Source organism: Pelophylax lessonae (genome assembly GCF_965119305.1).
Source record: "Pelophylax lessonae genome assembly, chromosome: 9".
Lineage (NCBI taxonomy): Eukaryota > Metazoa > Chordata > Amphibia > Anura > Ranidae > Pelophylax > Pelophylax lessonae.
This window is the reverse complement of record NC_138776.1, coordinates 173,729,506-173,749,898: the sequence shown is the minus strand read 5'-3', so window position 1 is coordinate 173,749,898 and position 20,393 is coordinate 173,729,506.

Here is a 20,393-nt window from a genome sequence, read left to right as displayed (position 1 = left end):
ATGTGTCCCTGACCTGCGTTCCTGCATCATGATCCTGAACCCTGACCCTGCAACCTGATCCCTTACCTGCCTGCTTGTTCCTTCTCCTGTTGACGCTCTCCCTGTCCTGGCCAGCTCTCTCTGCCTGATCTTCCGTGTATGACTCTGGCTCTATTACGATTATGCTTTGCATATCCTGCTATCTGTATATACTTGGTTTGGGCACTTGTGTTCCCTACTTATTAGGATCTCTGCTTTGATTTATACAGTTCTGGAATATTGGAGATACATTTTACTTGTGACTGGAATTCTCATAGAAGTCCACACATTTCTGATCACACTTGTGCTTGACATTCACACAACTGCCGCTTACTGAATATTTTCTCCTTTTCAGAACATTCCCTGTAAACCCTAGAGATGGTTGTGAGTGAAAATCCCAGTAGATCAGCAATTTTGAAATGCTCAGACCAGCCTGTCTGGCACCAACAACCATGCTACATTCAAAGTCACCTAAATCCCCTTTCTTCTTCATTATGATACTCGGTTTGAACTTCAGCAAGTTGTCTTCACCACGTCTAGATGCCTAAATGTATTGAGTTGCTGCTATGTGATTGGCTAAATTAGCAATTTGTGTTTCCAAGTAATTAAACTGATGTACCTTCTAAAGTGGCCGGTGAGTGTATATATTTATCTTTTGGACATTTGAATGGTTTACGATATCCCGCGCCTCTTATTCTATGGACTTTATTTAGATGTGTTTATTTAATTTATATATTTAAGGATTCTGCATAAAATCTATTGTACTTATTACTGGTTATTATTGTTTTATATTAAATAGAAGTGCACATGTTTGTGGTTACTTAGTGCAGTGATTGTGGGGTATAATACCCTCTCTTACTTCCCCTCTCAGCAAAAATCCTCTCCCCCACCATTAATCTCCATGCTCACCCCTCTCCAGTAGGGATGATCGAACGGTTTGGGTCGACCAACGGTTCGACCCGAACATTGGGTGCTTCGAAATTCGGCCGAATTCCGAACTTTTTGCGGTAAAAGTTCGGAATTCGGCCACCAGAACCACCCAAAATGCAATGGGACAGGAACTGGGCTTTAAAAGCCCATGATTGGCCCAGAAACATCAGTAAAATGTGATTGAAGTGACTACGGGGTCCAGAGGCCAATCAGGAGTAAATACGCCCCCCATACGCCCCCCAGTATATAGTTAGATTCAAAAATCTAGTTTTTGTAGGGATAGCTTTAAGTGTCAGGGTGACCATAGTGTAGTTTAGGGTGACCTGACTCTGCCATGTCAGGGTGACCGTAGTGTAGTTTAGGGTGAACTGAGTCTGCCATGTCAGGGTGACCGTAGTGTAGTTTAGGGTGAACTGACTCTGCCATGTCAGGGTGACCGAACTCTGCCATGTCATGGTGACCCCACTATGCAGATTCTGGTTAGGGGTATACATATATATATATATATATATATATCAAAAAACGTCAATTTTTAAGAACTTGTTTTTGCCTGATTCATAGTCCCTGGGGCATGACCCAGAACCCTAGGCACTTTTTAGGGGCATTTATTGGGTTTTAGGGCTTCAAAATGGTGTTTTTTGATTCCAGAAGTTCAGGTCCCATTCATTTCAATGGGGTTCTGGAATCCGGACTGAACTTTCAGGAAATTCGGGTGTTCTGGTCGAACCAAACTTTTCAAAAGTTTGATCATCCCTACTCTCCAGCACAAAATCCTTCTGCATATCAATATTCTCCCAAACAAATAATTCAGCACCCCCCCCCCCCCCCCCCCACACACTTTCAAAAACTCTCCTCCCACCACAAATCATTATTCTTCTTTCTCGCAAATACCTTCATTCCTTCAAACTCTCTACCCAACACAAATCTTTGTTTCCACTCCCCACCCAGGTCATTATTCCCCTCTTTCTCCCTGAACTTGAGGATTCCTTCCCTGCTCCCCCTCGACTTGTTTTATGTGACACAACATCAGAACTAAGGAAGAGCCTATGGAAGCTTCCTTGGCTCTGAATTCCATTAAACGGGCAGCACGGTGGGTAGAAATGTTGGCTGTTAGGGTGGCAGGTGTTGCAGCGTCAACATCCAGGGCACCTGGCAGGATATGTGGGCGACGTGCTCTGGGTACCTTACCACATTGGTTGAAATGGAATTCTGCGTGGGTAGTTGTTAAAGTGTAGGTCCATTTTAAACCTGTTTTGTTTTTGTTTTTGTAAGAGAGGAAAATGATGTTAACTCTTGTCAGGTTTTTGCTAATATCCGGGCATCAATTTGAGAGATTTCCTCTCACTTACTGTACTGGTGACAGTGGCTTCACCAGAAGAGTCCTTTTGGTAAAATAGGTGAAAGTTAAACCCCCATCAGTTTTTCTTGCTGTCTGTGTCCCCATTGCAGGTTTTCCCTCACTTCCATTCTGGTGAAAATGTTGTGAGCAGGAGAGTAACTAAGAAACAAATCTCTCTAAAGAAGTAAAACCTCGATGAAGAAGAAAAACCCTAATGCAGGTTTTAATTCTTCCCCATGCCATTCAACACTAATTAAAAAAAAAACAATTGTCTGCACTTGTTCTATAAAAAAAATTTAAGAAACCCGAGGTTACATTTTCTGATTCTAGGTAATAATAATACAAAGACACAAATATGAATAAATTTAAGAGAGTCTATTTATTCACTCAGCTAGGACAATTAAGCAGGAGTTTGGAAGTGTTTCCACTTCATATTGATAAGATAACAGAGATAAGTAGTTGGATAAACTATTTTATTTCATTTGTAAATAGGTTTACTCATGTGAAAGAATTTTCATTCCCTTCATTTCTTGACACCATGTCCTTTGCCTTGTGTCTGGCAGGGATCAATTTGGACGCATGGATCTAGAAAAGAAGTAAACATATCTTCATTAGCACTTAATATGTAGCTGTAACTAACATTTTTAAGCTGTAACAAGGTGTCTATGGTTTGGATAATATTCTCAAAGCTAACAGATCAGACTAAGTCTCTATTCGCAACTTGGTCAGCCTGACAAGTCACACACCGTCGCGGTCCATTGACTGCTACAGGAACCGTTCTAATAGGAGCGACACAAGTTGCTCCGACTTAGAAAAAGGGTCCTGCACTACTTCGGGGCGACATCGGAGCGACTTGCATAGACATTCATTTTATGAAGTCCGTGCAAGTTGTGCCGAAGTCGCGGTGCACGCAACTTCACAGGTCGCCCCCGAAGTCGTGCCGCTTCAGTGTGAACCGGCACTAAGGATCTTTATTATTAAAGAAGTAATAGTCAAGTGATAAACAATTTTATGGAACAGTAACTTTTATTACTAACACTTAACCATATTTTGTCCCAAATGCTTGCTTTTGTCAGGCCTTAAGTTCTTGGTCTGGCCTGTTTAGGCTTTTTATCCAGGCCTCATTCAAATTGTAAAATGTGTATAGTAAATGTTCATATGCATCTTTCTGCTTATTTCAATAACCTTAAATATCCAGAAGTTTACTATGATTCGTAACAAGCAAAGTACTTAGGAGTCTATTTATCATTTTTTTTCACCCAAGATTTACGCAACTTTCATCCACGATTTACACACATTCACATACATGTTAATGGAAAAACGTGTGAATCCTGGTTGGAAGACCCCTTAGTAGAATTGAATGTAACAAGATATGGGTATTCGTTATTTAGCATGTAACAAATAACCTATAGTTCAGCTTGTGCCAAATATCCAACAAACATAAATAGGTGAACATACTGGCTATTGTTAAATTTGCTGTAAAATCATTAAAATGTTGCCCATTTTTGTCAACTTGTTGATGCAATTGCATACATATTGGGCTTAATGAAAAGCAAATAGACTGCTCACTTTGCAAAGGACTTTGTGAATGAAGTGAAGCTCTGATGACTTTCATCAACTAATCACATGCAAGCATAAAAGCTGGGTACACACAGGGAGTTTTTTTTCGGTCAACCAGCGGATTGTAAAAAGGTACAGTTCCCCACATCCACCATAGTGATATGGATGCAGGAATCTCCCCAGCTGGATTACTGTGTTGTGACAGTGGGGACTGCCCCCCCCCTATCAGAATGCACAGATCAGCACTGCAGCCATTGGCTGCAAGCAATGATGGAATGCTGTTTTTTCTGCAGGGCCATTCAACAGAAGCCAGCTTCTGTTGAACAGACAGTTCATGCAGCAAGATTTGTGCAGTCCTTGGTGAACCTGACAGTGTTTGGTCCATGTAACATCCCTTTCAATGTGGAAGGCCATTTTTCTTTAGTAAATCAACTCCCTTGTGCATTATCATTTAAATTGTCTTTGCTTTGTGTTGTTTTACAATTCTGTATGTTCCCATATTTGTCGCAGTGTTGGTTGAAATACAGTTTTTCTAATAATATAATTGGCAACTAGAGACCTAGCAGCTCTGGTTCTGCTTAACCATTGTGCATATACATTTGCTTGCACTATAGTATTTTTCTACAAGACATCATGTCATTTGTTTACAATAAAGTGCAGTTACTTACCTACAACTTTGCATGGGTCCTGACATTTGGGTGCTTGGTCCTGACATACAATTGGAGGTGGGCATGGATCCGGGCATTTGGGTGTTTGATCCTGACATATTTGGATTGGAGGATTGCATTCTAAAAGGCAAAAGATAATTTAGTATTATGCCAGACAACATCAGTATATATTTTACTATGAGATTATTGTTGACCTTCAAGAATAATAATGCTAAATGTTTACACAAGTAATTTCTACAATTTGTGAAGATAGGGATGTATGTAAATATATAATACGAAAAGTGCTATGTAATTTGATAGCATTATATCAACCCCTGTGGTAACTTGTCAATTCATGAATTTGATTTGGGTTTTCTCTGTAAAAGCATTTTTTTATAGCTTGGGACACAAAATAATTTGTATTTACTATTGTGTCATCTCAGCCTAATTGTACCTGATATTCCTCATCTCAACTAACATGAACAGGAGCTGCATCTCAGTGACTGAAGAATAAACAAACCAATGCAATTATACTTTCCTCATTTCTTAATCAAATAAGAAAAAGAAAAAAAAGACCAATTTGTTGAACATAAACTAACTTGAATGGATTTTAAATACTAAGTTATACATTTTATCAAAATAATGACTACTGCCTACACACACTTGTTAATACACCTAAGTAATATGAACAGAACAATTGTATAAAACAACAATATCATTTTGTTATAGCACAATGTTAATACAAAACCATCAAACAATTCCAGCTTTGTTATGCTTTTTCTACAGCTAAGATATGGTAACTAAACTTCTGAATTAAGACTTACGGTCTTTGTATTGTCCACCCTTTGCTGCCATTGTTGTGTCTGGTAAAGGCGTTTGTCTGCTGAACAAGATGAAATAGATTGCAATACCTCATACAGCAAAGGATGGTGTTTATATACAAAAAGGATGCTGATTCTCTTATAGTTATGCAATACTTCAGACCTTAGAATGAGCCAATAGAATGCCTAATAGATTGCCTAAGTGGAATTTAATTTCTATTATTTGCATACCTTTAAGGCAAGGTGTATTTTTGTTTAGTTTGTATGCAAATTATATCCCTAGTACATGGATGTACTTCTGAGTAAATCTTCTTGTGTATCAATAAATATTTAAAATCCATTCATGAATACATAGTGTCTTCTGTAGTTACAGATACTGTGTGTAATGTTTAGTCATTGTGACTAAATACCTCAAATGAAAACCATTATCTACATTTTTATTTCACCCATTGCTTGGTCTATAATTACTTCCTATTGTATTAATGTTGTTCTTAAGAGTGTATTAGTATTTTACTAATATATAGCCATTGAGTGGGTCCCCACAAATACTGTATGTTTGAGAACAGTTCGGGGTGCACTCACAGGAATTAAATGTAAAGGATCAGTGGTGGTGCACTTGCTATTTTTTAGCTGACTCACGTTTTTCTGACTGATGTTTCAGCCCACCATTATCAAGACAACATACACAGTAAAAACTATCATTATAAATATGAAACCTACAATCTAACATCCCGAAATAAGGTTAATTTTCTTCTCAGGGACAGTCCACACTGTGAGGGGTCTGTCCCCAGGAGCAGGGGACAGTAGCACAATGCAATGTCCAGTCTCTAACTCAAGGCACCTTTGGCAAGTATCAGTGGAAAATGGCACAACTAGAGGGGCCTGTGAGTGCATGGCTCTCCATGTTGCTGTGCACTTACTGGCTCCTAAAGCCGTGCCATTTTCATTTGATGCTTGTGCTGTGTGCCTTGAGTTGGAGGTGAAACTCTGCAATGTTTACACTTTGCTGCCCGACTTTCGGGGACAATACTGATACTGGGGGAGAGCCATGATGACATCCAATGCACTCTTTGAGTTACTCGCCTGAACCTTGAACTCTGTATATTACTTAATCCCGACACTTAAACTGTTTGCATTACTTACCCTTGACCCCTAAACTCTGAGTTATTTAATCCTAGGCAATCTGCGTTACTAAATCCTAACTCCTGAACTCTGTGCATTACCTAATCATGACTCCTGAAATCTCTACTTAAGTACAGTAGTGAAGTAGTTCTACTTAGTTACTATACATCTCTGCTTATGCCTGACCCCTGAACCCCGCAAATTTCTTAATCTTGACCCCTGAACACTTTTTTTTATAGAGTGGTGAGGGGTTAGAACATCTGTCAGGATTTTATTATTGTCTGTATTCCAACTGGCACGATTCACGCTCACCATATCCCATCCAATGGGTAAACCTATTTTGCACAAAACAGCAGATCTCCTCTTACTTTCCCGCTATATCTCTGGAGCAGGAAGAGAAGGAAAATATCAGCAATGGGACAAAGACAGAAAAAAGCCCAGACAGTAGTCTTAGCTTAGAACATTTGCAAATATCATATGCATATGTGCTATATTGTATAGCCTTCCATGTAATGAAGATGAATTCATGTTCTACAAAAACTAAATAACAGGGATGAGGTCTGGATTTGTTAGTGCCATGGGTTTACAGTAAATACTACTGTTTTTAAATTAATGTTTCCTGTGAATTTATGTAGAAACCACATTTTTTGTGTCAGTAATGCCTGGCCTTTCAACTCAGGTCAGCTGGCCAATAATGGAAATATTGGTATGAGCCTACTTACTCACTATAAAAGGATTGGCCCAATAGAGTCATATTGTCAATGTTTGAAGTTGTTAAGATTATCTAACAATTCTGTGTAGGGAGAGTTTGAGAGATATCGTGCAATACTGTACTAATAAACTGGATTGCAGTGTGGTGGGCTACATATCCATATGTGAACAGTTCAATAAACTCAACTGTCCTTTTTAGGACTATCGTATTAATCAGAAGTACTGCATGTGGAGGTAGTAGGCAGGCCTAAAGTGATTGGTAAAAGTAGTGGAGGGAAATTAGGTCCTGTAAAAAAAAGTTGTGGTCTATGCACATAATCTAGAGGCAGGACATGTCTGACTTTCCGGTCACCAAGTGGCTGAACAATACAGCTACAGCATGCACAAAAGGCAGTTGAATGGCTGACAAAGCCCCAGCTGCAGAGCAGCTAGTTATCTGCCAGCTAATGTGTCTTTTTCTTCATCCTTCTTGTCCACTAACTCCTTTATAGCCTTGCAAATTAGCTTTGAGGGGTTGTCAGAATTATTTAATTGCATCATTTTGGACTTGCTACTGGAAGAAGAAATGAGGAATCCAGGAAGATAGCAGAATGGCCAGTGGGTTTGGGGTGGGGGAAGCAACACTGCAGGCAGGGGACATCAGGCAGCAAGCTGCAACAGGTTGGTGAGTTCTGGAAGCTGGACCTTACTGTGAAGTAGGCTCCATTGATTGATTGCGGCTGTCATCTGCTAAATGACGGGTGGGAAGTGGTTAATCCTTCACAAAAAAGTAAATAAATATATAATAAAGAAAATATTGGAGATACTCCCAACTTTCCTGTTTCATCAAGAGCCTACAGAAGCCGTTGAGATCTTGGTCAGACCTCACGCCAGTGGAGCAAATTCTGGCACTTCAGGACCCGCCTCAAAGAACTCTCTCACTGTTGTATAAAACACTGCTGAATTCCAACTACTACACTTCTCTTTACTTTGTCAAGGCCTGGGAAAGAGATCTCCAAACGACATTCTCAAACACCCAAAAATCCAAAATTCGCCAACTAACCCACACCTCCTCCACCTCCTCTGCCTCCTCCAGAACTGTGGAAATGAACTATAAGGTCCTCACAAGGTGGCACTACACCCTGGCCTCTCTTCATCGCATCTTCCTGGACTCCCCTGCAAGATGTTGGAGGGGATGTGGGAAGATTGCCTTACATGCCCATATATGGTGGCAGTGTCCCTTGATTTAAGGGTTCTGGACTGCGGTGTTGCATTGGTCCCAAAAGATCCAGGGTAGCTCTATACGCAATGACCCATGGGTAGTGCTGCTTCATTGTACGGACGAGCCAGTTGGTCGATATAAGCGCTCTACTACCCCTTATCTGCTCAACGTGTCAAAAGCATTGATTTCACATTACTGGAAACAGTCTAAGGTCCCGATAGTACAGCAATGGTTACTGAGTGTTGACCATATGTACCATATGGAAGACATAACCTACGCACATAGAGGTTTGGCCCACCTATCTCACAAGATATGGGCAAGCTGGCTCGCCTTTACCTACCCGTCTGAATATGCTGAGTTGATGTCCACAGCTACATGATACCAGTTACTGGCAACACACCTGATGTTCACACACATAGGTTGCTAGAAATTTATATCTTACATTGTTTCAACCTGGACCCCCACCCCCTTTCTCCTCTCCCCTCCTATTTTCTTTTTCTACTTTTTCTTCCTCTAATATCTACACCTTTTTCTATACTTCCCTCTGTTTCTCCTCTCTTACAATGGGATATGTTCAGTCCGTAGTTATTACTCATATCATGGTTCTGTCACATATTTCAGGGGTGTTTATTGCTGATTTATATGTTAAATTGTTTGTTACCACCGCCTATTACTAAATCAGGTGGACGCTTGGCGTTACCAGTTGCATTGCTCGGAAACCCTTCTTATGTATCTGTACATGCCCTTTGGTTTTGTTTTTTCCTGTTTTTGTACTTTTGTACTTTTATACCTTTCATATTGTTGTATATCTGTTTATTCTGTTACTACTTTATATCTTTTCAATAAAAATGTATTGAACGAAAAAAAAAAAAAATTTATTGGCTTTCAAAATGCTGTACAAAACCACATATAAATGCTTCAAATAATGGCCAAAAAAATGCTAAAAAAAAGCCACACTCAGGTGTGAATGCAGCTCTTTAGAAGAGGACCCCATTTTCTAGATAAAAAATCTAAAACACAAATGACAACAAATAAGTCAGTGAGGTAAATATGGAAAAATACACTAAATGAACACATGGCAGCAAGTGAAGTGAATGAGAAAAAGAAAACAATAAAATAGAAACTAATGCAAATGCCAGGTCAGACTGGGTGGAGGTATGAAGATAACAAACCTCACACCTAAGGAAGGTATTCTAATAAATGAGTCAATTGACTAATAACACAATTGAAAAGGAGGATATGGCAATCATTGTACTGTGGGAGAGTATTTATGGCAATTCTAGGAAAAATAAATTGTAAATTTCACATACATGCCACTAGTATTAACATATATATGTATCCAAGTTCACATGGAGAAAGATGTACATACAGTTTTGTACACTGCTCAAAAACATTTAAGGAACACTTTGAAAAAATATCAGTCTCAATGGGGAAAAATATCATGCTGGATATCTATACTGATATAGACTGGGTAATGTGTTAGGAAAAAAAGGATGCCACATTGTTTGATGGAAATAAATTCTCAACCTACAGAGGGCTAAATTCAAAGACACCCTAAAAAAAATCAAAGTGAAAAAATGATGCAGCAAGTTAGTTCATTTTGCTGAAATTTCATTACAGCAACTCAAAATGGTACTCAGTAGTTTGTATGGCCCCCACATGCTTGTATGCATGCCTGACAAGGTCGGGGCATGCTCCTTATGAGACGACGGATGGTGTGCTGGGGTATTTCTTCTCAGATCTGGACCAGGGCATTACTGAGCTCCTGAATAAACTGAGATGCATTCTGGCAGTGTCGGCTGGACCGAAACATAATGTCCAAGAGGTGTTCTATAAGATTTAGGTCAGGGGAGCGTGGGGGCCATTCAATGGCATCAATTCCTTCATCCTTCAGAAACTGGCTGCATACTCTCACCACATGAGGCCAGGCATTGTAATGCACCAGGAGGAACCAAGGACCCACTGCACCAACGTAGGGTCTGACAATGTGTCCAAGGATTTCATCCTGATGCCTAATAGCAGTCAGGGTGCCATTGTCTAGCCTGTGTAGGTCTGTGCATCCCTCTATGGATATGCCTCCCTAGATCATCACTGACCCACCACCAAACCAGTCATGCTGAATAATGTTACAGGCAGCATAACATTCTCCACGGCTCTTCCAGACCCTTTCACGTCTGTCAAATGTGCTCAGGATGAACCTGCTCTTATCTGTGAAAAGCACAGGGTGCTAGTGCTAGGTGAACCTGCTAATTCTGGTGTTCAATGGCAAATGTCAATCAAGCTCCACGGTAACAGGCAGTGAGCACAGGGCCCACTAGTGGACGTCGGGCCATCAGGCCACCCTCATGAAGTCTGTTTTGCATTGTTTGGTCAGAGACATTTACACCAGTGGCCTGCTGGAGGACATTTTGTAGGGCTCTTGCAGTGCTCATCCTGTTCCTGCTTGCACAAAGGAGCAGATACCTGTCCTGCTGATGGGTTAAGGACCTTCTATGGCCCTGTTCAGCTCTCTTAGGGTAACTGCCTGTCTCCTGGAATCTCCTCTATGCCCTTGAGAGACACAGCAAACATTCTAGCTATGTCACGTATAGATGTTCCATCCTGGAGGAGTTGGACTACCTGTGCAACCTCTATTGGGTCCAGGTATCGCCTCTTCTACCAGTAGTGACACTGACCTTAGCCATATGCAAAACTAGTTCTAAACAGTCAGAAAAGATGAGTAGGGAAAAAAAATGTTAGTGGCTTCTACCTGTAAAACCATTCCTGTTTTGGAGGTAGTTTCATTGTTGCCCATCTAGTGCATCTGATAATTTCATTAACACCAAAGAAGCTAAACTGATTAACAACCCCCTCTGATACTTAACTAAACAGATCAATATCCCATGAGTTTAATTGACTTGATGCTATACTATATACTATACTATACTATACTATATATTAAAAAGTGTTCCTTTTTTTTTGAGCAGTGTATATGCAGATATCTAGGACAAACCAGATAATACATATTAGAAGTTTCTATCTAATAATTCAGGTCTGAAGATGTAAGTTTTAGCATCCAGATATACTGGAGTTCAATATATAATGCTTCATTCAGTGCTATAGGTGGCCAGATGCAATCCCCTACTGTGTAGTTCCAGGTGCTGGATGCAGTTTTTTTCTCCCAACAATAAAAAGGAACAATGATAAAAGATGACTGCATTGCTTGATAGCAGGCTGACTTCTTAATTAAATATTAACATACAGGATATTTGCTCCACATATTTTAGCATCACAAAATAGCAATGCATTTTCATGCATTGCATCAAATCAAAATGTTGGCTGTTTAGGTGCTTTACATCCTGCTTACAGTCCTGGTGCATGTGTGGTGAAATACACTGAAAAGTAAATGGGAGTGAAAATAAGTCCTATCATTGGTATTACTTAATGGCAGTAATGGTAAAACTCAGCATTGGTGCTAGTGGCTGCAGTAACTCCCAGCATTGGTGTCAGTGGATGCAATATAAACCCCCCGCATTCATTTCAGTGGATGCAAACATAGACCCTAGCATTGTTGGTGAAGAAAACAGCATTTCCAGCATGAGATTCCTCTATATAGCCGGGATAGTCTCTGCTCAGCCTCTTTTTTAATTCTGGACTATATCGGGACCAAGAGGCTGTAGTACTACTCCAAACTGTTAAACAGTATAACTTAAATCTGCAAACATAAAGTGCATTTTGTATGAAAATTTTGAAAAAAAAAATCAATAAAAACAAACTATTTTGAGAAAATCTCTAAACCTGCTGTGGCAGTAGGGCACAAACAGTCAATGGCACAATTAAGGTAATACCCCTCCTATAATGAGATAAAGCCAAATAATCACACATCCCCACATTTATTACATATTGTTTTATGTTTTTAATTCTATGTTCTCCATTTCTAAGGTGGGGGAGGGCATTATAAAATATTCCTCCAATCAATACATTTTGAATAAAACTATGTTGGGAAGATACAGTTTAAGTTCTTTGGCTACATTACAGAGACAGATTAGATTTGGGTATTCTGTGGACAAGAATCTCTGAGGCATTTATTACAGTTTGTGGATTCCCTTATTATCAATCCAAGTGACAACATTTTGACAGTCACATACCAACACTGAAACAGTGTCATTAGTAGAATGTTTAGGGCTCATGCACACTGCATTTCAAAGAAACAGTGTATGTCAATGCAGAGTGGTACTATGGACATATGTGGATTATCTGTGCCTCGTCCCAATTATTACAGTACGTACGTTCCTACGGGAACAAAAGGTGTCCTATTGGGAATTCAATCAATTTCTTTTACGTCTACTACATCATATTAACACACAATTGGTTCACCTTCATGGAAGCCCACTACATCCAGGTACAGGGTGTGGCCATTGGCACATGTTGTGCCCCAGACTACACCAATTCGTACCTGGGGGGGTGGGAACGAGATATTTGGAAGGATGAAACATTGAGCGGATATACAGACCAGGTGTTATGCTGGTATCATTTTATCGACAACATCTTTCTGATCGTGACAGGCACCAAAGGAGAGGAGCTAACTACATTTGTTAACTAAATCAATAACAACACCTATAACTTTAAATTTATGCTTTCATATGATACCCATACTATCACTTTCCTGGATTTACAAAGCTTTTTGATCCTATTCATGTTTAGCCACACATCTTTACCGCAAAGAAACAGCAGGAAACACATTGTTACAAGTATACCTTATGCACAGTATTTGCGCTTGAGATGCAATTGCACACAAATACGGTACTTGAAAGCACAAGCAGCACTCTTACATTCCCGACTACTTCTTAGAGGCTATAGAAAATCATTGCTATGGAAAGCTTATAACCGAGCATTAAACCAAGTGAGAAATACATTATTGTTTAGACCACAACGTCAGTGAAGTTTATAACTAGATTTTCATCCCAGCATCAGGAACTACACACAATTTTCAGCAGCCACTGGCATATTCTAATACAAGATACTTATACAGTATCACAAAAATGAGTATACCCTGCACATTTTTATAAATATGTAATTATATCTTTTCATGTGACAACACTGAAGAAATGACACTTTGCTACAATGTAAAGTAGTAAGTGTACAGCTTGTATAACAGTGTAAATTTGGACTTCCGGTTCCGGCGCCGCATGGAGTAGCTGCTCTTCACAGCAGCTCCCCCCCTACAACCCATAAATCAGCTTACAAAGTCAGCCCAGGACCGCATAACTGTCCCAGACCCTTGGGGACACCTCCATCCACTACCATGGACCGATTGGTAGAAAAAAAACGGAGCGCGATCGTACCAAGCCCAGCCACAAATTGAGCAAGAGGATGCGGCTTTGTCTTCCATAACAAAGGATTTGTCTGCCATGGAGGTGAGTTGTACCTCCCCCACACAGCCCCAGGGGGACATCAACACCCAGCACATAGCCCAAGCTGTAGCTGCAATGCTAGCTCCCACCATAATCGCTTCAGTAGAGAAGGCTGTCGCCGCAGGCATATTGCTTCTTAAAGAACTGGGAGAACATGCCTCCCGATTAAATTAGGCTGAAAATAGGTTTTCCAGCATAGAAGATGAGCTCTATCAAACACAGGCTGCAGAACAACAGCAAGAGAAAACTAAGAAATAAGTACTCCAGAAATTAGAAGATCTTGAAAATAGATCAAGATGCAGCAAACTTGGTTTCATAGGGGTTCCTGAAACATTGCAGCCCTCAGCTGTCGTAGATCTCTGCGCCAAAGGCATCCCAGCTGCATTAGGCCTGGCGGGTCCTTGCACTGTGAAATGGGCCCACTGCCTGGGACCTTTCTCCGCGGAGCATTCAACTCCACGCCCAATAATAGCAAAATACCTCAACTATGCGGACAAAGCCACAATTCTTCAGAAATCCAGATAATCAGGATCCCTTCAAATAGATGGCACCAAAATACTGATTTTTTGCAGACTTTTCAATCAAAGTCTCTAAAAATGGACTTCACCGCCACCAGATGAAATTCACCTTGGTCTTTCCTGCTATACTCCGGCTTAAAGCTCTTCTTCCACGACCCATCAGAGGCAGAGGCCTTTCTTCGCTCACTCAATTCTGAACACCTGAATAACCCTCCTTTATGGTCTTCGCCGACCACCCGCCCTCTTGACCAATGTAGTCCACGAAAAAACTCAGCCTTTTAACCCCGCTAGCTTTGCTTTACACCTTTTGCCCATGGCAACACTGTAGACCCTGTGGTAGTCTCTCTCCCTGATCATTCCCGGCCGGTCAACGGACGCAGTCCCCAGTTTCAGACCGAATGAGTTAACTTTACTTGGACCCACTGCAGGGTCAGTTATTGGGAGCTGCTCACCACAGTGAGATCCATACGGAAAAAAGTGAAATCCTATTGTTGTGTCATTTACCTTGTTATTAGTTTACCCTTATATTCCCTCCTGTTCTATTTTGCCCACCTTTCTGCTCCTCTCCTGCATGCGCACAAACACCTCTCTAAGGTACAATTGCTCATGACTCTCCACATCATAGAAAAGACCTCCCTGGCATCTTTCCCTAGAATGATGTCACCAACGCACCTCTCCTTCTCAACATCTCCCATATGAAAATGATTTTGTGGAATGTAAAGGAATTTAGATCCCACAAACTACACCTACAAACGGTCACTCCTGCCCAACTCGAGGCCCTGAATACACCCATGTCGGCCTTAGAAATCTCCACGACCATCTGACAACTAGCACCTAGTAAGGCCCCAGGCCCTTATGGTTTTACTGGGGAATTCTTCAAAACCCTTCAAGAACTACTTGAACCACTCTTTTTAACATATATAACACCATTTGGGCAGGAGGCTCTTATTTGTCAACCGGCAACCAGGCCATTATAAAACTTTTATCAATAAAAGGGTAAGGGTCCTCTTGATCTGGGATTTTATAGGGCCATTTCCCTCCTCAACCTTGATGTCAAAATTGTTGCCAATAGACTCGCCTCCATAATCCCCCACATTGATTCACCCGGCCCAGTCAGGCTTTATAAAAGGCAGGTCGGCGACTATTAACATACGGAAAGTTCTGATGGTACTAGATCATGCCAAACGCCACACAGGATGGGACTTCGTCATCATTACCCTGGACGCCGAGAAGGCCTTTGACAATGTGTGTTTTCATTGGCTCTCGCTAGTGTTGAGCTTCCTCTGGCAGGGACTATGACCTTGTCAGAAATCTTCGCGTATGTAACATCACGCTTTCTCTTAACTGGAAGTCCTCCTGGATAAAAATACTTGAAGACGCCATCTGGTGATGTCAATCAACCTTGTATATAAGCTGGGTCTTTTATTTTTTCTTGCTGAACTACCAGCTGTCAAGACTGGAGGTGCGAAAACACAGACACAAAAACTCACCTCTGGTAGCAGGATCGTTAACTGGAGTCAAAGATTAATATACTTTATTCAGGTCCGCATTCTTCACCAAAATGTTTGAAATCCTTTTCATAGACGAAATTGAAGACTCCTCTGCTCATACGATACGAAAGTTTATTTTCTCATACGATACAAAAGTTTGTTTAAGTAAAGTAAAACATTAAGCATTAGAAATGGTCAGGTTTTATAGAATGAGAGAGAGAGAGATATATGACAGATGTTACATGCCTTCAGAGTGTAGGGTTTCTTTCTCTCTCTGAAGAACTTCTAACATAGTACTACATTTATACTGTATGTAAAGATGACGTATGCATTTTACATTTTAAAACTTCTCCCAAAAAAGGTTGTATTACCAAATATAAAAGTAACACCCACTCTTACATGTGTAGCGGGGTTAAATATGCCTAAAGATACTGTTTGATATGTGAGAAGGAACTAGGCTCCCTCTAGTGGTAGCTGCATGGAATTTCCCGGGCTGTGACTTCCTTTTGGCAAGATGAAGAAACTACATCTCCCATGCTGCTTTGTAAGATCCAGGGTGCACGGCTGCACCGCACGGCACTATGGGGGAAGTTATTTAAAGGAAGAGAGAGGCTAAGCCCGGGGGGGGGGGGCGCCTTTCTGCGCTGGACTCTGAGGAACCAGCGAGCGAGAGTGGAGGACTGATGCTGGATATTGGGCCAAAGCCTCTTAGCCTGGAGGGACGACGTTGAACCGTCCCATCTCAAGCACGAGGCACATTCCTGGAGGTCATACTGCTGTTTGCAGAGACCGGAAGTCATCCGCCCGAAAGACCTCGCACGGCTGGCATATAGCCAAAGGACTGAGACCGCAGTGGAGCGCGCAAAGGAGGAACTTCTGTTGGTGAGAGGGCACATGCCCAATAACTGACTTTATCTGCCAAAGAGATAGCTTTGTCTACAGATAGCGGTAGCGCAACAGGAGGTGATAAACCCTGGGGTTTATCAGTAGGAGACTCATAGACAAATAATAATATCTAAAAAAAAGGAGTCGCCAGAGGCTTACCGCTTTCGCAGAAGCTATTGTTCAGTTACACAGACACCCTGCGGTGACAACTAACAGCTTGCTGTTTTTTTTCTCTCTCTCTTGATCTTCATTCCTAATTTGGATTACAAATGAGCTCTATTCAATAACCTTGCTAGCGAAGATCAACAAGAAAGAAGAGAACTCTGGGGGAGGGACTCAGATAGGCCGACCTATCTGGTACTGTGTCTAGCCTTAATGAAGGAGGAGTGTGGGGGTATTTCTTTTATCTTTTTAAAGTTGTTTTAAGTAACCTTTTATGGGCTGGTATGGTATTGTATCTCCCTTACTCAATTTGATACATAGTAAACTAAGTTTTGATTAATTACAATCCTGTGTGCTGTTCCATTGTGTCACCCAGAAGGACTACTGTTAAAGAAGGTAACAAGGTACTGTTGTCTATTGAAGTATTGTATTCCAATCTGTGTATCCATTTGATAGTCCAGTCCTATTCAGGGTCAGTTTAGCCTGAGGAGGGATCGAGCCAATTTGATTGGGTTGTTAGGCAGGGAGTAGACCCAATAACATAATCAGCAGCTCCTGCGGGGGTGGTGCTACACGTGGGGGCTCGTCCGGGATTTCTACAGTCCTGCAACACAACCCTCTCAGCCACAGAATCCCCTCCCTCGCAGAAATGGATCCTGTCGCTGCTGCTGAGTGGTGCAAGGAAGAGAATGTCATAGTGGAAAATGGCCTGGTGGTTGAAATCAAGGGAGAAGCCTGGACTGAAGAAAAGCTCCTCCCTGTTTTAAGGGCACTATCCACAGACAGGAAATTCTGGGTGATTGACATAAAAACCGACACCACTGTCCCACACACGTATGCACTGTGTGAGTGGAGGAAAGGGGTCCCTGATTATTTCAACGGAAACAGTGTGAAAACTACTGACCAAACAGAACTTTTCCTGATACATCCAGGAGTTCCTACTGCGGGTCTGTCGTGGCATACCTATCTCGCCTCGCCCTCATCCACCACTCCTGGGGTATCCAGCCAAGAAAAAGGTGTCCAAGAAGGGCATCCTGAGTCATCACCTTTGTCGACTTTTAGCTCAGAACTGTGTGCTGTTCTTGGGGAGATTGTAGCAAAATGTAGTAAGGACTCCTCGAGCTATCTGATGACTGGATATAGGAAGCTCCGGACATTCTCTGGGAAACAGCCTGTGCCTTCAGCAGAAGATGGGTTCGAAGAGTGGTTAGATACCGCCACTCAGGCTTTGGAGGAATGGGAGGTACCAGAACAGCACAAGAAGCAGAGAATCACAGAGAGTTTAAGGGGACCTGCATTAGAGGCTGTACGTAATCTAAAGCTTAGCAAGAAGAACTGCACTGCACAGGATTATTTGGACATTCTGCAAGATGTGTTTGGTCGGACGGAGAACGCGGCTGAACTTCTCTACCAGTTGGACCACTGTTATCAAGAAGAGGGGGAGAAGTTGTCCGAATTCATTAAACGTCTGGATAGGATTATCCACCAGATCCTGTTAAAGAAAGGAATAGACCCCCGGAAAATAGATGAGACTCGTGCACGACAGGTTCTGAAAGGGGCTCAACCTTTAGATCCCATTGCCATACTGTTACGAACTCGTCAAGATGGCGGCATTCTAGAATACCCCGACCTGATTCGAATGGTCAGAGAGGAAGAGGTCATGTTGGACAACAAGAAGAAAAGTCGGCAGTTTGACTCAACTGCCCTGGTTAGAGTGATAAGTGTGGAAGAGGGTGACTCTCAAGTTGAACTCCTAAAGACTCAAGTGTCTCAGTTGATAGAAATGGTGTCCATCCTGACTGGTCAGGTATCCACTCTACCCAAGGGGAGTATATCGGAGAGGCCAGATGAACCTGTTAGTCTCAGCACAGATCCAGAGCCACGGCCTGCAAGATTGTTAACTTGTTTCAACTGCGGGGGAGTTGGGCATGTTAGAAGGGTATGTCCCAGCTCAGGAAAGGTTGCCGCGAAACCTCGCGAGCCAGCGGGAAACTTCAGAGGACACCGGTGAAGGAGTCAACCGGGTGTCCGCCAGTTTTAAGGGACTCCAGGAGTGGTGCAGGATCAGGGAAACCGAGTCAGGGGGTCAGGCCCAAATACAACATCCCCAGTTCTAGACTCCGGGTTACTGAGGGAAGGAAAATCATTGCATGCCGGGTTCAGCGGGGGCCCAGATCAAGGAAGAAAAAGGAGAAGAGGGCCAGGGCACAGAGAACTGAATCAGACAACAAGGCTACATCAAGAGAATTCCCAACTAACTTGGTCGGGCCCTCCCCAGTGGTCTCGGTTCAGGTAGAAGGAATTTACGCAAGAGCCCTCCTTGACACAGGGGCCCAGGTGACTCTTTTTTATAGAGACTTCTATGATAAACATCTTACCCATCTACCTTTGCAGAAGTTGGAAGATCTGGAGATATGGGGTATCGGGACCCAAAGTTTTCCCTATGACGGGTATCTGCCAATCAAGTTGACCTTTGATCCATCAGTGGCTGGTGAAGCGGAAACCTTCGACACCTTAGCGGTGGTCTGTCCTCGTCCACCAGGGGCCAACAAAAGCTCTCTCATCGTAGGAACAAACACTGACCTGGTAAGGCGCCTTCTGATACAACTGGTCCAGGGACAAGATGCTCAGGCGCCAAGGATCCATCCCATGCTACGGCAGGCCTACCAATGATTAGTGTTGGAGCAAGAGACCCCCGCAGAAGGAGTTGGACGACTCTGGAAGCTGGACAGAGTGGAAAAGGTCTTACAGCCAGGAGAGGTGGCCTGTTTTAAGGCTTCTGTTAAACTCACATGGCAACAGCCGGGTCCTTTCATTATCTTTGAATCAGGTCAAAAGGAGAGACAGAGAGGGATAGAAGTGATCCCTGAGGTGATCCCTTTGAAGGTGTTACAGGAAAACCGTGGAAGGGTTTTAGTGAGTGTCAGAAACACCTCTATTACACCGGTGAAGGTACCGGCCAGAGTGCTCCTGGGCCAAGTCAACCCGGCTACCCCAGTTGCCCCCATTGATTTCAAAGAAAAGGAACAGGGTGAAGCGGTTATAGAGGAGCTCTGCTCTGGAAACGCTGCCCTCCCGCCGGAATGGGTGAAGAGGGCCAAGGCACAACTTGCTCGATGGAGGGAAATATTCTCTAAGGACGAGTTTGACGTGGGATGTGCTAGGAGTGCCACTCATAAGATCCGTCTGAGTGAGGACAAGCCTTTCAGGGAGAGAGTCCGGCGAGTCCCCTTAGGTGACTTAGAAGATCTACGTCAACAGCTGGCAGAGCTCAAAAAGATCGGGATTATCCGAGAATCCAGGAGCCCGTATGCTTCCCCGATAGTGGTAGTCCGGAAGAAAAATGGATCTCTGAGGCTTTGTATCGACTATCGAACGCTGAACAGAAGAACCATCCCAGACCAGTATACCACTCCTCGAATCGAAGATGCCCTACAGAGTCTGTCAGGGGCGAAGTGGTTCAGTGTGATGGACTTAAAGAGTGGGTATTATCATATCCCCATGCACCCTGAAGATCGGGAGAAAACAGCCTTCATCACCCCTGTGGGGTTCTTTGAGTTCAATCGCATGCCTCAGGGGTTGTCCGGGGCCCCTGC